This window comes from Martes martes (genome assembly GCF_963455335.1).
Source record: "Martes martes genome assembly, chromosome: 18".
Classification (NCBI taxonomy): Eukaryota; Metazoa; Chordata; class Mammalia; order Carnivora; family Mustelidae; genus Martes; species Martes martes.
Genome location: NC_137906.1, coordinates 40,386,714 through 40,402,629, shown reverse-complemented (window position 1 = coordinate 40,402,629; position 15,916 = coordinate 40,386,714). Strand labels below are relative to the sequence as shown.

The 15,916-nt window shown below is 57.4% G+C and overlaps 1 protein-coding gene across 2 annotated transcripts in view; it reads right to left on the bottom strand.

The window, feature by feature from the left end:
• LMF1 (lipase maturation factor 1) overlaps window positions 1-15,916 on the bottom strand; it is an 84,442-nt gene that overhangs the window by 61,993 nt on the left and 6,533 nt on the right. For both annotated transcript variants that reach the window (XM_080831084.1, XM_080831085.1), the window contains exon 2: window positions 8,645-8,968. The gene's annotated coding sequence lies outside the window, so the exon portion shown is untranslated. The remainder of the gene's footprint in view (window positions 1-8,644; window positions 8,969-15,916) is intronic.

The window sequence follows — 15,916 nt, the reverse complement described above, 5'->3', positions numbered from 1 at the left end:
GCGGGAGAGAGGGCTTGCGGGGAATGGAACCCCACATGATGGGGTCCCTTCTCAGTGTCATGCCTGTTAATGGTCAGGACATGGCTGCTGTGCCTTGGGGTGTCCCCACACCTGGGATAAGACGGTCACCCCTCACCGGCTCCTGAGCCAGGGCCCGGGCAGCGCCGCGCAGACGATCCTCGCCTGTCCCCCTTCTCCGTCCCACTGCTGTACCCCCAGGGGTCAGTGTTTCCCTGTGATCCCATCATGCTCTCCCATCTCCGCTCTCAGCTCGGAGTGCCTTCCCAACTGCTCCGACACGACCCAGTGCAGCTGGGGCATCACCTGTCTCCTGGCACACCCTCCGCACCCCCGTGACTCTCCTTCACCGTGTGCGGCTTTGCGGGCAGCCTGGGTGGCCTGTTTCAGCTCAGGCCCCCATCTTAGGGTCCTGGGGTCGAGGCCTGTGTCAGGCTATGTGCTGCGGGGGACCTGCTTCAGGATTCCCTCTCTCCCTCCGCCCCTCCCCGCCCTGCATGCGTCCACACACACACTCCCTCTCTCTCATATAAATAATGTATTTTTGTAAAAGTTGTGCAGCTTCCCATAACGCATGGAAACCCGAGACCATGTGGGCCCTCCACCGCGTGCCCTCAGCCTGTCGCGTGTGTCTGCTCTGGGGGGCACTGTCCATCTCAGGGCAAACAATGTACTCTGCTTTAAATGATCAGGTGTGTGTAAAGAAAGAGAGGGAGCGGAGGCGTTCACGCTGCCCGGCAGAGTCCCGCTCTCCGTGCTCGGCACTCCTCCCGGACGCCCAGCTTACCCTTCCATCCCTCCTGTCCCTCCCGCGTGACCTGGAACCCCACACTGGCACCCCAAGTCTGCCCCTGGACCCTGAGTTTTCTCACTCCCCGGATCTGAAGCCTCCGTCCCCAGACAGGGTCCCGGTTCCCATGTCAGCACCAAAGTGCAGGGCCCACTGCTCCCGAGCTCTCAGGGCCGTGTCCCCTTTCTCCTACCGCTTTCAACACGCTCCCTTTCCCTGGTTTTCAGCAGCGTGTGGATGACCTGGAGGCAGAGCCTCCTCCCGTTCATGCCGTGCGGGATTCACGGGGCTCTCTGGGCTGGGCATCTGTGTGTTGTTCCACATCTGGAAACTTCGGCCACCTAGCCCGGCGCCCCAGGGCTCCATACACACGCCACCAACCTCTGAGCTCTCCCCATGGCGCCTGAGCTCTGCTGGGCCTGGTGGCCTCTGGGACCCCTCCGTCCCCTGCTGTCACCCACACCCTGCCAGCCAGCCCGTCCAGGGAGTCTTTCGTTTCAAATACTGTATTTTCCACCTGGTTCTTTTCTCATCTAATCAGTTCCTCTCCTGAGAGCTCTTGTTTTCGTGCATTAGGGCCTCGCACCCAGTCACGACAGTGGCACTAGACCCTGGGGATTCTTCATGTGGTCAGGGATTCTGCCTGGGCGCCAGGGGTGCTGTGTGGTGGGGCGCGTGGGCTGGCACGGCGCTGGAGCGAGCGGACGTCTCTGTGATGCCGGCACGCGACGTGGCCCGGCCCGGAGGGAAGCAGGGGCCTGTCCTCTGCTCACCCCACCAGCAGCCTCGTGCCCACTGCCCCTCATTTCTGAACAAATCCTACGCCACAGGCTCGCTCTGGGCGCAGCACTCCCCACACAGCACGGGCTGCGGGATCCGGAAGTCCTCCCCTCAGCAAAGCAAACAGGTACTTGACCACTTCTGGGGGCCCGCCAGTGTTAGCCCCGAGTCGACCCCTCCACAAGCGTGTGTCCTCTAGGAACTTGGCATAGCCTAGAGTGGGGAGGGGCTGGCCTGCAGGATGGCACGACCTCCACCCGTGACTGGAACTGACCCCATGACAGCGCCGCGTGGTCACTGCCGTGGGACAGCTCATCCCAGCTGGGTGGTGATGGAGACCACCATCGACACCAAGACGCCTGAACATCCCTGCCTCCCTGCTTGCCCTGGTCCACCGCTGTGGGCACGGAGGCCAGTGTGGGCCACGATTGCAGACTAGACGGCGGACCTCAGACAACACAGACACCTGCCAAGCCGGCGACAGCGGCTCAGGCAAGGAGACGAGCGGGAAGAGCGCGGGCATACATACCCCACCACCGACGCTAAACTCCCACGGAGGACTTTCTGACTTCACTTACCAAATGAATACCTAAAAAACAAAAGGAGAGAAAGGTATTAAAATTCTGCCTTGCTGGGCACCTGGGTGGCTCAGTCGGTTATACATCTGCCTTCAGCTCAGGTCACAATCCCGGGGTCCTGGGATCGAGTCTCGCGTCGGGCTCCCTGCTCGGCGGGAAGCCTGCTCTTCCCTCTCCCTCTGCCCCCCCACCCCAATCGTGCTGGCTTTCTGCCTCTCTCTCAAATAAATAAAATCTCAAAAAATTTGTTTTGCCTTGCTTTGTCAAAAAATTTGGTTTCATGCTACCCAACTAGGTAAAGCCCAACTCAGTGACCCCAGGACACAGTGGGTCAGGTCACAGACCCCATGGACGTTAAATGTGGTGGGAGAAGGTGGGGGAGGAGAGACCTGCCCTCAGGTGTTCTGTGCGGGGCCCACCCGCTGCCCAGGCCCCTACCCCACCTAGGGGTCTAAGGCCATGCCCACCCAGGCCAATCAAGAAGTCTTTTCAGAAAAAGCAAACCTAACAGTGGAAATCTGGCAGTAAATAATTTCTGTAAGTAATCAAACTTCAGGAAAATGTCCTACCCTAGAACTTGAAAGTTTCAAGGTTGCCCAGAACCCCGAGCACAGATGATCGCAAAGGGGACCCTAAATGAAAGGCGTCTGGTCTCCACGCCTGGGGCTGAGGAAGGGCTGTCCCAGAGTGGGGTGCGATGCAAACACAGGGTCCTCGGCAGCACGCAGGCACTGAGTGCGTGAGGCCAGTGCTCCCACAGAGGCGGAAACGGCCCCACTCTGCTCCCCGAACCTCGCGGAACTGAAGCGGGAGTTCACGTCTATGCATCAACTCCGTCTGCAGTCCGTACTCAGTGGACACAACATCTGGGCTCCGGGAAAGGTCCACGGCAGAGCTGTGGGCAGCGGGCCGGGGCCGGGCAGTGGCGCGGGGCCTCGGAGCGCTAGTGTGTTTCAGACAAAACGAGGTTCTTACTGTCGACAGTCAGAAGGGAGCAGCCCGGCAGCGCACCCCATGGCACTGACCCTGACCCCTGCAGCCCCCCGCGGCCCTCTGGCATCTGCTCTCGGCGCTCTTTGAAGTGCGAGCTCTGTCCGCTCTCTCAGAGGGACGTGGCAAAGGCGGCTTCCTCCACAGGAAGGGACCCCCTGAGCCTCCCCGACCTCCGTCCAAGTTTCTGGAGATAATCCTTTCTTCTTTTGGGGGGCCAGGAAGGTGGGGAAGAGAAAAGGCAGCCACACAGCCGTCCTCGCTAGCAACAAAGGAGCCCTTTAGGAGCACTGCCAAAGTAAAGCACAGATAAAAGGATCAGAAACCAGCATTCTGGAAAACTGATGCTAAGTGGGGCAGCCAGAGCAAAGGCACAGTTCTAGGGCCTCCGGTGTTCTTCCACGTTCCCCCATCGGAGGACAGGACTGGTGCGGCGAGACTCTTCTGTAAACTCACTTAAACTCCCTGCGGTCACGGCTACTGAACTTTCGTTCTCTCTTCCAATGTCACCGGTCCCCAAGACAGTTAAGGCCCTAGAGCAAGAGGACAGACGCCCGAAGCCTCACAATGACTTGATGTGACTGACACAGGGCCAGGAAACCCGACTCCCCTGCAGAAGCGTCCCAGTCCCCAGCGCCCCGCCCTGACACAGGGCAGATGGGACCTCGGCCGGCAGCGGAGGGGCAGCAGCGGCGCAGGCGAGTCACGTCGGCGTCACCCACCCTGACAAGCCACGCTGTGACGAGGAGGGTGCGTGGGCTCAGTGGCCTTCTCCCCAAACCCACGGCCCAGTCCAGTCATGAGAAGAGCATCAACCAAGTCCCCGCGCAGGGACGTTCCACGCATCCCTGACCGGTCCTCCTCAAAGCCAGAGAGTCAGAGACGCTGTCCCAGCCCAGAGGAGCCTGAGGGGACGTGACGCCCAAACGTCCCGGAGAGGAGCCAGGGACGGAAGAGGTCAGCGTTAGCTCTTTAAATCGGACGAGGAGGAGGCAGACGATACAAGAAGCGGGGTGTGGGTACACAGCAGTTCTCTGTACTGTCTCTGCAATGAACCTCTAAGCCCACAACTATTCCAAAAAGGAGGTTTATTCAATTAAAAGGAGGGGGAGGTAGCTAGGCAGCAACAGAATCTCTGCCTGGGGGGAGAAGCGCTCCGGCCTGCGGGGTCCCCGCCAGCCACCCGACCTGCCTGTGGCGCCCGCGCAGGCCAGGCCCAAGCTTCCTTCCACAGAACGAAACCTCTGGGGCTCTGGGCAACGTGCAAGGCAGACAAAGTCAAGTCCTCACCAAGAACAGCACCCGTGCACAGTGCGCGCAGACGTGTGCGCGCTGCCCACTGCGTCTGAAGACGAGGACGCGTGGGCTCAGCCACGGGGGGCCGCCTGCCAGCCGTGCGCCCCGAGCCCCTTCTTGCTCGACCCAGTCCCTGGTCGCCTCCTCCCCGTGTGCGACCGGCAGACGGTGCCGCACCCCTTCTAACAAGGCTTCCTTTGCTAAGCAAGAGGAACCACTGGCGGTCATCTCTCTGCCCCAACCGCACGGCCTCGGGGATGGACACCCTTGTGATGCTCCTGCCCCGTAGACCAGGCAACGAAAACCCAACCCATTCCAACCACACTAGAGAGCTGATGATGGAAAGGGGGCGACTGCAAAAGCAGCTGGGTGAAAGCCACTCAGCACCCCTGCACGGGCGCCCCCTGCATCGGGGCCCCAACTGCTGGCTCGCAGCGGCCTCCAGGAAGAAGCCCTGTAGGACGTGGGGCGCCCGGTGCCAAGCCCCGTCCGTACTTCCTGCCCGCTCACTTCTCTTGCATGAGCAAGGCCCGCGTGGCATCTCCTGCGTCCCTCCCTCTACTCAGCCGAGACAGAGGAAAGCCCGAGTCTACGGCGACACCGCAGGGGAAAGGACCCCGCTCCTCCCCCACCCTCCTGCACACAGCACAGCCCCCGGCGGTCCCGGGACGCGCGCCCCTGCCCCAGCTACTTCCTGCAGCAGACGGGCCCCTCCCCTGGGGTGTGGGGCTCCCATTCCCCGACAGGGGCCACAAGTCCCAGCGGTCAGGGCCCAAGAAACCAACACCGTGTCTGCCCTGGTCTTTAGCACGAGGCTGGCGGGGAGGGCGGCGGCCGGAGTACCTGGAGAAATCGTGATTCTTCACCTTAGAACTGCCCAACGTATGGAAACAGTGTGTCTTCACTGCCCGTAACTAGAATGACAGAAACCCAGAATGAAGCTGGCCCGTGCCCGTGACAAAACAACGCCGTGTGGGAAGCAGAGCTGAAAGCTGTCATGAATGTGGGGCCACACCGGGTGCTGACAGCAGAGGAAGGTTCTGGAACCACTTGCTGGGTAAAATCAGGAGGATGTGGAGTCTGGGGAAACACGGGGGACGCGGGGAGAGTCAGCGTCCCGGCTTCCCCTGGCTCCCACTGATGACTATGGAACTGCAGGCACGGGGGCTTGCGGGACAGACAGGGTGGCCCCGCAGGGGGCTGAGCGCCCAGCCTGGCAGCGCTCCCTCACAGTCCGCGGTCGCCCCACGCCCGACCACAGGCCACCCACACTGCTGCCGGCCCTGCAGCTCTGGGACAGGGCCTGCCGGGGTGCAGCTGCCCGGGGCACCGTCCCCAGCCCGCCCCGGGCCTCAGTCCCTCATGCTGGCCCCCGTGTCCCCAGGCTCCCTCCGGCTGTGCCTCCTGCAGCCCCAGCAAGGACTTCAGAGCATCAGCGCCCCGTCCCCCGATTCCAAGGGCCACCACAGGCCGTCACGGTGCAGAGCGCTCACTGCCTGGGCGGGAGCCGCTCTTCCCACGATGAGATCCCTGGTCCCTGCCGTCACGAAGTGGCTTTGTGAGTTCCCACCCGCCATGCAGCGTCAGGAACGAGTCAGGAGAGTGGGCGAAGGGTGGTCGTGGTTCTGGAAGGGGCAGGGTGCTGTGTAAGGCCACCTGCCTGCGCCCCACGGCATCTGCCTCGGACACTCACGGTGCCCCCGAGCGCGAGGTTCACCTGCCCCCTGGGGCAGCCGCGCAGGCTTCTCACTGCCCTGGAACACGTGTGTGAGATGCCGGGTCCTGGGCAGGGGCACTAGTCTGAGCCGGGAAGAAGCTCAGCGGACGCCCCCAGACGGACAGGAGACGCGGAGGGCCTAGCGAAGCAACGGCCACCGCACACACGCAGCGACGGCGGGCGGACGCAGGGTCATCCCCACAGGACCCCAGACCGAGGCGGCAGTGCCCTCAGAGAAGCGCCCTGTGCCCCGGCCCGGCAGCTGGACAACACCTGAAAGACGTCTGTCAACAGTGCCCATTATTTGACATCTCACCCCATTCTTTTTTTTCAACTTTAAATAAATGGGACAGGTGAGGAACAGTCTGTGCCTCTCACTTTGGGGTGCCAGGAAAAAGCAAGCCTGCTCTCCACAGGAGTGTCCTCACTTGTAAGTGTTCGATGTCACTCTGACCCTGAAGCTGCCGTCCGTCCGGGAAACCCGCGTCAAGGGCAGGGCTGGACAGACGATGGAGGCAGAGGCTCGGAGCCCGACCCCGCGGCCCCACCTCAGCACGAGACCAGCGGCGAGCAGCTCGGCTGGGAATGAGCGCGTCCGCAGCACGGGCGCGATGAAGAGACCGCTGGTCTCCATGACAGGTTTTGTTTTCTTTCTTATTTTCCGATAGTTTCTGAGAAGATGTACCTTTATTCTGTTTTGCTTTAGTGAGCTTAACCTAATTTGAATCACATTTTTCTTTTTTACGTATCCAAGGGAGGGGAGCGGAGTATCTTTTCCAGTGGAAACAATACAAGACTATCTTGGCCATGCGCACCCAAACTGGTTTTCAGAAATTTAAACATGGGGTTACTCTTTCCTGACCATACCCTACACGTGACTAGAAAATACTCCTTACAGTCAAGTCAGAATGATCTCTCTGGCTGCTAGACACAGTAAGGCGTGACCCAAGCCACGTGCCATGCAGGAAGCAAGCCACCCTGGCCATCCACAGAGTCGGGTGAACTCGCCGCGTGTGCCCAGAGCTCTCCCTGGTCCGGCGTGGACTAAAACCACGTGTCTCAAAACCCAGCAACCTCTTTAGCACCACAGAAATACCCAGTCAGAGTCTCTTTATGGGACCAAGAGCCTAGGGGCAGAAGGGACAGCACCTCGGGCGTCTGACCTCCAGGAATTCCACGAGGGAAGGAGCAGGTGGGGGTCAAGGGGGCATCAGACCTCACAGCCGCTTGATGAGGAGGCACACGGGACTGTCACCCAGACCCCACCCGAGGTGCCCTAGCCCATTTGCACCCCCATGGCCAACAGTAACACACTGACAGGAGGGCCCCAGGCGTGGGCACAGCAAGGGGCTCCCACGGTGTCCGGGATACCCAGCCTTCCTGGCCACAGACCAGATCTGCAGGACGGGCCTCCTGCATGGGAGTGTCCTCCACACCCGGCCTCCCCAGTGTGGCACGAACCGGGGCTTCCCACGGCCAGGAAGAGGCCAGAGCCCAGCCCCGACGCCTCTCCGAGTGGCGCACACCTGCCCGCAGGGACCAGGGCGCAGCTGCCGGGCCGCAGCCCCGACGGACCACGCAAAACAGACCTGCCAGATGGGACTGCAGCTCAGCTCCACAGGCCCAGGTGGAGATGGTCCGGTTCAGAGCCCACATTCTGGGAAGACTGCACAGGCCTCCCCACCCCGGGCCAGCGCTGGAGGAGCCGTCGGGACACCGGACTTACACCCGTCCTCCGGAAAACAGATGACCCCGCAGTCAGCGCCCACCCCCTCCGCACGTGCACAGCTGCAGATGCCCACATCTGCTTCCTCCGCATCTTCACAGACACCAACCCCCATCCCAGAGCTTCTCCCCAAACCGTGCCTTTTCTTAGAGTCCTCCGTGCTTCCTCTGGAGCCCGTGACAGGAAGGAGCGCCAGCCCTCGGCTCAGGCACACCGTAGCACCCCGGGGCTGCTGGGCTTTCGTCGGGGCCCCTGGAGGGTGGGCCACCCTGGCACACTCCCCTGGCTCCCCGTAGGACTCCTCCAGCTGCCCTGGCTCTGTGGAGCCCCAAGCGGGCCCAACCTGATCTGTGACCCCTGGCCTTGCTGGTAGCGGTTCCTCCTGAACGAGGAAGGAGCCTGAGCGGGGACGAGCAGAAGAAACAGGCCTCCAAATCCAGCCCCCACCCCCAGAGCACTCCCAGAAGCCCATGGAGGGACCCTACGTCCACCTCATAGATTCCAGCCCCAGGAGGCTGACTGCAGACTCTCAGGGGTGGCCACGCCACACTGAACAGAATCGTGGTTCTTCCCAAGGAACAAAGTCCCTTGGATTTTGGTCGACTGGCAACCAGCAGACTCTCCTACCGCCCGAGCGACATGGCGGTACCCCTCGGGCTAGCGTAAGCAGAGAGCTTGCTCCGTACCCCCAGCTGCCAGGAGGCTACCAGGCCACGGAGCACCAGCCTGCCTGGACCCCAGCACTCCACGTCCTTCTGCTTACCAGATCTGTCCCACGTTGACCAGGGACATGTAGAGAACCCAGAGAGTGGCCATGAGCACCATGTTGGCACAGCCGGTGAGCAGGACGAAAGACGAGACGCCCAGCCCGAGCAGCGCGAGGGCGTCCAGGTTGGAGTCCATGTGTGACCAGTCCAGCAGCCAGAGCACGGTGGGCGCGTAGCTCACGGCGTCCCAGCCGACCGGGCCCCGGAAATACTGCTGTACACTCTTCAGGTACGTGCGGCACGGCAGCAGGCCGCGGTCTCCGATCAGCTGCTTGTTCTGGTGGAAAGCCACCAGGAACGCCACGGCTGGAAGAAACAGACAGGAGGACCGTGAGCAGAAGCACAGCCGTCTGTGGACACCTACAGGAGGGGGCACGGTGGGGTGAGGAGATGAGGGGGTGTCTGAGCCGTGGTTTGGAATCAAAGCAGGGATCCAAGAGGTCCAAGTTCCAAAATCCTGGGGAAAATACTGGAAGACCCAATCGGGGGAGGTTAGGCTGTGTTGCACACATACACCAACTGACACCGGTCGTGTCCAATTACGTGTGTCATGTATGTGTATGTGACACAGATGCAGGCGTCCCACGTGACCACAAGGGAAGGGCACTCAGCATCTGTCATGACAACACACGTCTGCACGGCCCATGGGCCAGGTCCACAGTGGCCCTCCCGGACGGGCTACAGCTCACGTATCAGTCACGATCACCCGCATTCAGGCCGAGGGCTTCCCTCAAGCCCCGCCCCTGCAACAGCGCGCCAGCATGGTCTAGGGTTGGGTATGCACACAGACGTGTCTGCACAGGGATGCCGCAGCTGGGGAGCGAGGGCACACGCTCTCCTCCACGAATGTGAAGGGCAGGGCGACTCCACGCCCACCAAGGGGAAAGAGGAAGGCAAGAGGCCATCTCGGGCAGCGCCGCACGCGCGGCAGGGAGGCCCGCCCCGGGGACACAGCCGCACGCTGGAGGGCCGGGCAGCTGCACCACGGGGCGGGATGGGGTACAGGGAGAGAAGGGAGCATGGCTGTAGCTCAGATTCTAGTTCCACAAACACTGGTCTGGGCTCGCAGAGTGATGCTGACTGGCGGAAACGTGTGCCACCCCTCGTCTAAAGCAAAACCGATCATAGTCGCCTAAAGCATACGAAGGGCCCAATACGAAAAAACACCACCAAGGCCAGAGGGAGACGCTGGAAGCCACACTTCGAAGGACCTGACGCCACACAGGAAGTCGCAGGCTCAGATTAATTTAAGATGTTTACCGGAAGTCCTATGGGAGAGCAAATAAAAATTTAAGTGACTCTAAATAATTAATACAGGTACAAAAAGGGAATCACAGAAAATCCTAAACTAACCAAAGAGAAGGTAGGAAAAGAAAAAAAAAAGGAACAGAAGAAACAAAAAGAAAACAACTAGCAATATGACAGATTTTAATCTGATGCTTTATATGAGGATGTTCTAAACCCACCAGTAAAGACAGAAATTGTCAGAATGGGGGGCGCCTGGGTGGCTCAGTGGGTTAAAGCCTCTGCTTTCAGCTCAGGTCATGATCCCAGGGTCCTGGGATCGAGCCCCGCATCGGGCTCTCTGCTCAGCGGGGAGCCTGCTTCCTCCTCTCCCTCTGCCCCTGCTCATGCTCTCTCTTGCTCACACTCAAATTAAAAAAAAAAAAAAAAAAAGGACTCAAATCTGTGGTGTTTACAAGAAATTCATTCAAAATATAAACACACAGGTAGATTAAAAGCAAAAGCACAGAAAAACACATATCATACAAACCTTAACCAAAAGAAAGCTGATGACTATATGAATATCAGACAAAAGAAATAAAAACAAGGAACAACATGAGGGATAAAAAAGGACATTGCATAATGATAAGGAATCAACAAATAGACATGAGAACATTAAATGCATGAGTCTAGCAAAAAAACTTACGTATATTAAATCACCTCAGCTAATACACATGTATATGCTATGCGTACGTTAACTGACTTGACCTGACAGTTAGTGACTGTCATACGGTATAAAAGAGCAAGACATGGCACTGTGACATCCGTAGAACACCCTACCCAACAGCTAAACAGATACGATTTTCAACTATGCGAACGTCCGCCAGGACACTCCACGCTGTGACTGTACGGCAAATACCAACATACAGAAAAGAACTGGAATCGAAAAAAATGTGTGTCCTGAACAAAGAGAATTAACCTAGCAGTCAGCCACAGGACGTTATCTGGAAACATACCCAAGTCTTTGGAAATTACACCCACTCTTCTAAATAAACCATATATATGTGATGAATACTTGTGTTAAATGTGATGAATATGAATTGAAAAAATACACGCACAAACACACACATATATACATATATTTTAAACCACAACAAGGGGCACCTGGGCAGCTCAGTCGGTGAAGCATCTGCCTTCAGCTCAGGTCATGATCTCAGGGTCCTGGGATCGAGTCCCACATCGGGCTCCCTGCTCAACGGGAAGCCTGCTTCTTCCTCTGTTCCTCCTCCCTGTTTATGCTCTTTCTCAAATAAACAAAATCTTAAAAAATAAAGCACAAGCAAAATTATAAGGTATTTTTCAACTGAATGAAAACTAGAAACACAATATATCAAAAAAATGCAGGATGCTGTTGAAGCAGCACTTAAAGGGAAATTTACAGTAAAGTGCTCACGTTAGAAAGATAGGGCTCAAGTCTAAACTTCTACTTTAAGAAATCAGAAAAAAACAGCAATGATACACAAAACAAGCAGGAGGAGAGAAACCTTTAAAAACTTAAGAGTGGAGATGAATGAAATTGAAAACAAGAAAAAAAATGGAGAAAATCAAGAAAATCAAAAGTTGGTTCTTCCAAAAGATAACCAACAGACCTCTAGCCAGAGTAATCAAGAAAAAGAGAGAGCAGTCTCAAGAACAGAGAAGGGAGCGTTGCTACTGGCCCCACAGACATTAAAAAGATCGAAAAGGATACCCCAGATCTCTCAGCAGCTCAGATGAAACAAATTCCTTGAAAGACACAAACTACCAAAACTCACGAAACAAGAAATACAGGGGACAAATCACAACCCACTGCAGGCCAGGGGCGCAAGGCTGGTTCAATCCTCACAAATCACAGTGATTTACCAACGACCAGACTGAGAAAGGAAACCAATACTATCAGACCAGCAGACGCATGACAGAGCGGTGACAGCATTCAGCAGCTGCTCAGGGTAAAAACTTCCAGCACGCTGGGAACAGAAGGGAATTTCCATCAGCCCACAAGGGCGGCTATGCACAACCGACAGCCAACACCAGACCTCAGTCCTTTCCCGAGATCTGGGACAAAGCAAGGACATCTCACCAGCCTACTGAGCGGTGTATGGAAGTCCTGACTCACACGGTGAGGCCGGCAAGAGAAGTAAAAGACACATGGACTGGAAAGAAAGAAATCAAACTGTCTTTATTAATAGATGATATGAGGGTCTGAGTAGAAGATCTCAAAAAAATACCAAAAAAACCCCTCTTGGACCAAATAAATGAGTTGATCAAAGGCAGAGAATACAAGATCAATACTTAAAAGTTAATTGTATTCATATGTATCAGCAGTGAACTGTAATCTGATTTTTTAAAAAAATTTTTATTTATTTATTTGACAGACAAAAATCACAAGTAGGCAGAGAGGCAGGCAGAGAGAGAGAGAGGAGGAAACAGGCTCCCTGCTCAGCGGGAGGGAGCAGGGAGCTCCCAATGTGGAGCTCGATCCCAGGACCCTGAGATCATGACCTGAGCCGAAGGCAGAGGCTTTAACCCACGGAGCCACCCAGGTGCCCCTGTAATCTGAAATTTTTAATTACAATAAATAGCAACCCCCAAAATACATTAGTAAAACTCTTACAAAATACCCACAGAGTCTGTATGTGGAAAACAGAAAAGCGCTGACAAAGGAAGACCTAAATAAGCGGGGGGTACCTGACGTTTGTGGACCGGGGGATTCAGCGTCACGAGGACGTCCGTTCTCCCCAGTCTGACCTATAGACTCAGTCTCCATCTGAGCACCCAGAAAGCTCCACCATTGGTATGGAAAAGCTGGTTCTAAAACAGATGCGGAAAAGCAAAGGAACTAGAGCCGCGAGAGTGACCCTGAGAAAGAACGATGCCAGAGGAGCCGTATTACCTAACGTCAAGAGTTACTACAAAGCACGGCGATCGAGGCAGCGTGGCACTGGCAGAAGGAGGGACCCGGACAGCGCGGCACAGGGCACGGAGCCCAGGAACAAAGGTACACGAGTACGGCCAACTGATTTCTGACAAAGGGGCACAGACGGGTCAACGGAGAAAGGTGATCCCGAACAATGGGCGACCAGAAGCAGACGGACGGGCCCACATGCGTCTCACACCTTACCCCAAAATTTACTCAAAAAGGACCGCAGATCTCCACGTGAAGTGTAAAAGTAGGGAGCTTCTACAAGAAAATCTGTGGCTTGGGTGTGGCAACAGCAGAAGTGTGACACAAGACAGAGAAAGGCCGACAGACGGCGCTTCATCAGACAAAAACCTCCTGCTCTGTAAGCGAGGCTGAAAAGACAAAGCACGGACTGGGGGAAAACACTCACAGACCACATCAATGACCTGATCGGGCACTTGCGTCCAGAATATTTAAGTGCCAGAATCCTGTGTTCGCAGGATACTAAGTGCCTTCCAGAAAGTCAGGAACAAGGAACAAGCAGCCCAACGGTTAAGCTGGGCAGAGCACCCGGACGCCACACAAGTAAGACACACAGATGTCACATACACACAGAAAAGACGCTCAGTAGCATTTACTGGGGAAACGCCAGTTAAGGCCCAAATGCACCACCACCTATCACATCAGGCAAAATCCCAAACGCCGGGAACACCGAGCGCCCCCGAGGTCTGGAGCCACAGACGCTCACCGCTGGCAGGAGGGCACGGGCTGCGGCCGCCGTGGACGAGGCGCTGGCCGTTTCTTCTAAAGCGGAACCCGGGTTACCGCAGATAGCCCAGAAGTCCGACGCTTAGGTATTTGCCCGCATGAACTGAAAACTCCCATTTCCGCAAAAGCCGGTGTGCAAATGCAGCAAACAGGGGCTTGGTTCACAACCGCTAATGTGGGAAACAACACAGAGGTCCCCGCGTGTGGGGGGCGAACATCCACAGGTGGTAGCTGCCTACAGTGGGGGGACGGTGGGGACAGTGGAGAGAAGCTACACGAGCCGCTGAGTCACACAACAGCGTGGCAGGACCATGAATGCCCATTTCCAACGAACAGAATGGGACCCAAAGGCTACATACTCTAGGGTTCCATTCACACTAGAAAAGGCAAAGCCGTGCCGGGGCTGGGGCGGGGGGAGGTGACGACATGCACAGGGGAGTCTGGGGGAGGATATGGCTACCCTGTATAGCACCAGCGTGATGGAGAAGCATGCATTTGTCAATATCCACAGAACTGTAGGTCACCAGCAATGAACTTCAGTGTTTACGAACCATCAAAACAAGCCGGACTGGAAGTCAGAGGAAGCCAGGACGAAATGCAGACTGTGACCCCTGAACGCCACTCTATGGCAGATATCTAACGCGATCGCACTGTGCCCAAGGGGGAAGGGAGGGCTGGCCTAAGGGACTCCGGAAAATGCTTCGCGTGAACAGTGTCAGGACAAAGACCAAAGGAATGGCTGAGAAACCCCGGAGTCCGGCTGGTTTTTCTCAGGGCGTGAGCGCAACAGTCTGAAGCCGTGTGCACGTGCGGGGGGTGGGGCAAGGGTCCCAGCAGGACACAAGGAGGCTCCAGAAAAGCGAGGAAGGGAGGGGCGCACCCACCCTGTGTCCTGGATCAGGACTGGAGAGGCCAGTGTGAATTCACGTTAACCCTGGCAGACATTCCAACGGATGCGAGTGACCACGCGCGACAGCAGGCACTGCCGGCACGCAGATCCGGGCTCCGAACGCTCCCCGGGGAAGAAACTACGGCCAGACAAACCGCCCATGTTAGGGATGGGAAAGGCGGGCGAGGCGAGCAGCGGAGGAAGGAAGGGGAGACGGCAGGGCCGGGCGGGGCAAGAGGAGCACAGAGCGCAGCCTGGAGCCGGACAGTCTGGAGCCCCAGTAAGGAACAGTGTGGGACGTAACCCGGAGCCCCACTTGACGTGAGCCCTGGGGAAGACGTGGGGAGCAGACACGAGCCTTCCTCACGAGGGATTCCCAGTGACGCGGGGAGATGCCCTCCGGGGATGGAGCCGAGTCCTCCCCGCCCTGGGGCGCAGGCCGGGCCCAGTGAGCGGCTTCCAGGGGAAGGGGAACCGGCGGGAGGAGACACCTGGAAACACACCTTCACCAGGTGATCCAGGCCCGCGGCGCACCCGATCGGTGACAAGGGCACCTCGCCTCTGTGACCCGTCTCGTCCCAGAAACACCAGACAAACCCAGTGTGGGGGCATCGGAGCAAATACGGGACCAGAACTGCCCAGAATGACCAAGCTCACGAAGAGCCAAGGAGGTCCTACAGACTGCCACAGACCAGAGGGGCCCAAGGAGACGCGGCGACAGAGTGCAGTGTGGCCCCGGGAGAGGCCCCGGGGCGGGAAGGGGCACCTGTGGGAAATCCCAATGAAGTCTGGGGTTTTCTTAACAGGTTGGTCTTTTTCTTCCAAGTGTCCACGATATGAAGTTCAGAGCAGCGGAGATAGAGAAGTGAGGCCTGACCCTCCCGTGACCACGGGAGGCCAAGGGAAGGGACAGCGGGTGGGAGTCACCTGAGGACGAAATCCCCCCACCCAGCCACAGAGGGTCAGTGGGAAGGCAGCGGAGCTCCAGCAAACATCCTTCTCCCTCACCTGCCTCCGCCTCGGGCAGAAGCCGATCGAGTCCACATGCCACTGACCTTTGAGGCCACAGTGCGGCGGCCCCAGATGGAGCCCAGCCTGTCTCCTCCCTCACTGAGGCTACCCTGGCCCATTCCAGAACCCTGGGGCTCACCCACTCAGGGACCTGATGAGCGTTGACGGAAGAGAGGCACGTCTTTTCTCCCTACAACCATGATTCACACTCCGTTGCCAGGGAAGGAAAACGAGATTTAGTCTGACCGATCCGTTCGAGGACTTCTCTCTCTCTCTCTTTTTGAAGTAATCTTTATGCCCAACGTGGGGCTCAGGCCCACAACCCCAAGATCAAGAGCCGGACGCTTCACCGACTCAGCTGCCAGGGACCCCTGGTCTCACCAATTAGTTCTTTCTAAAAAAAAATTTTTATTTATTTGAC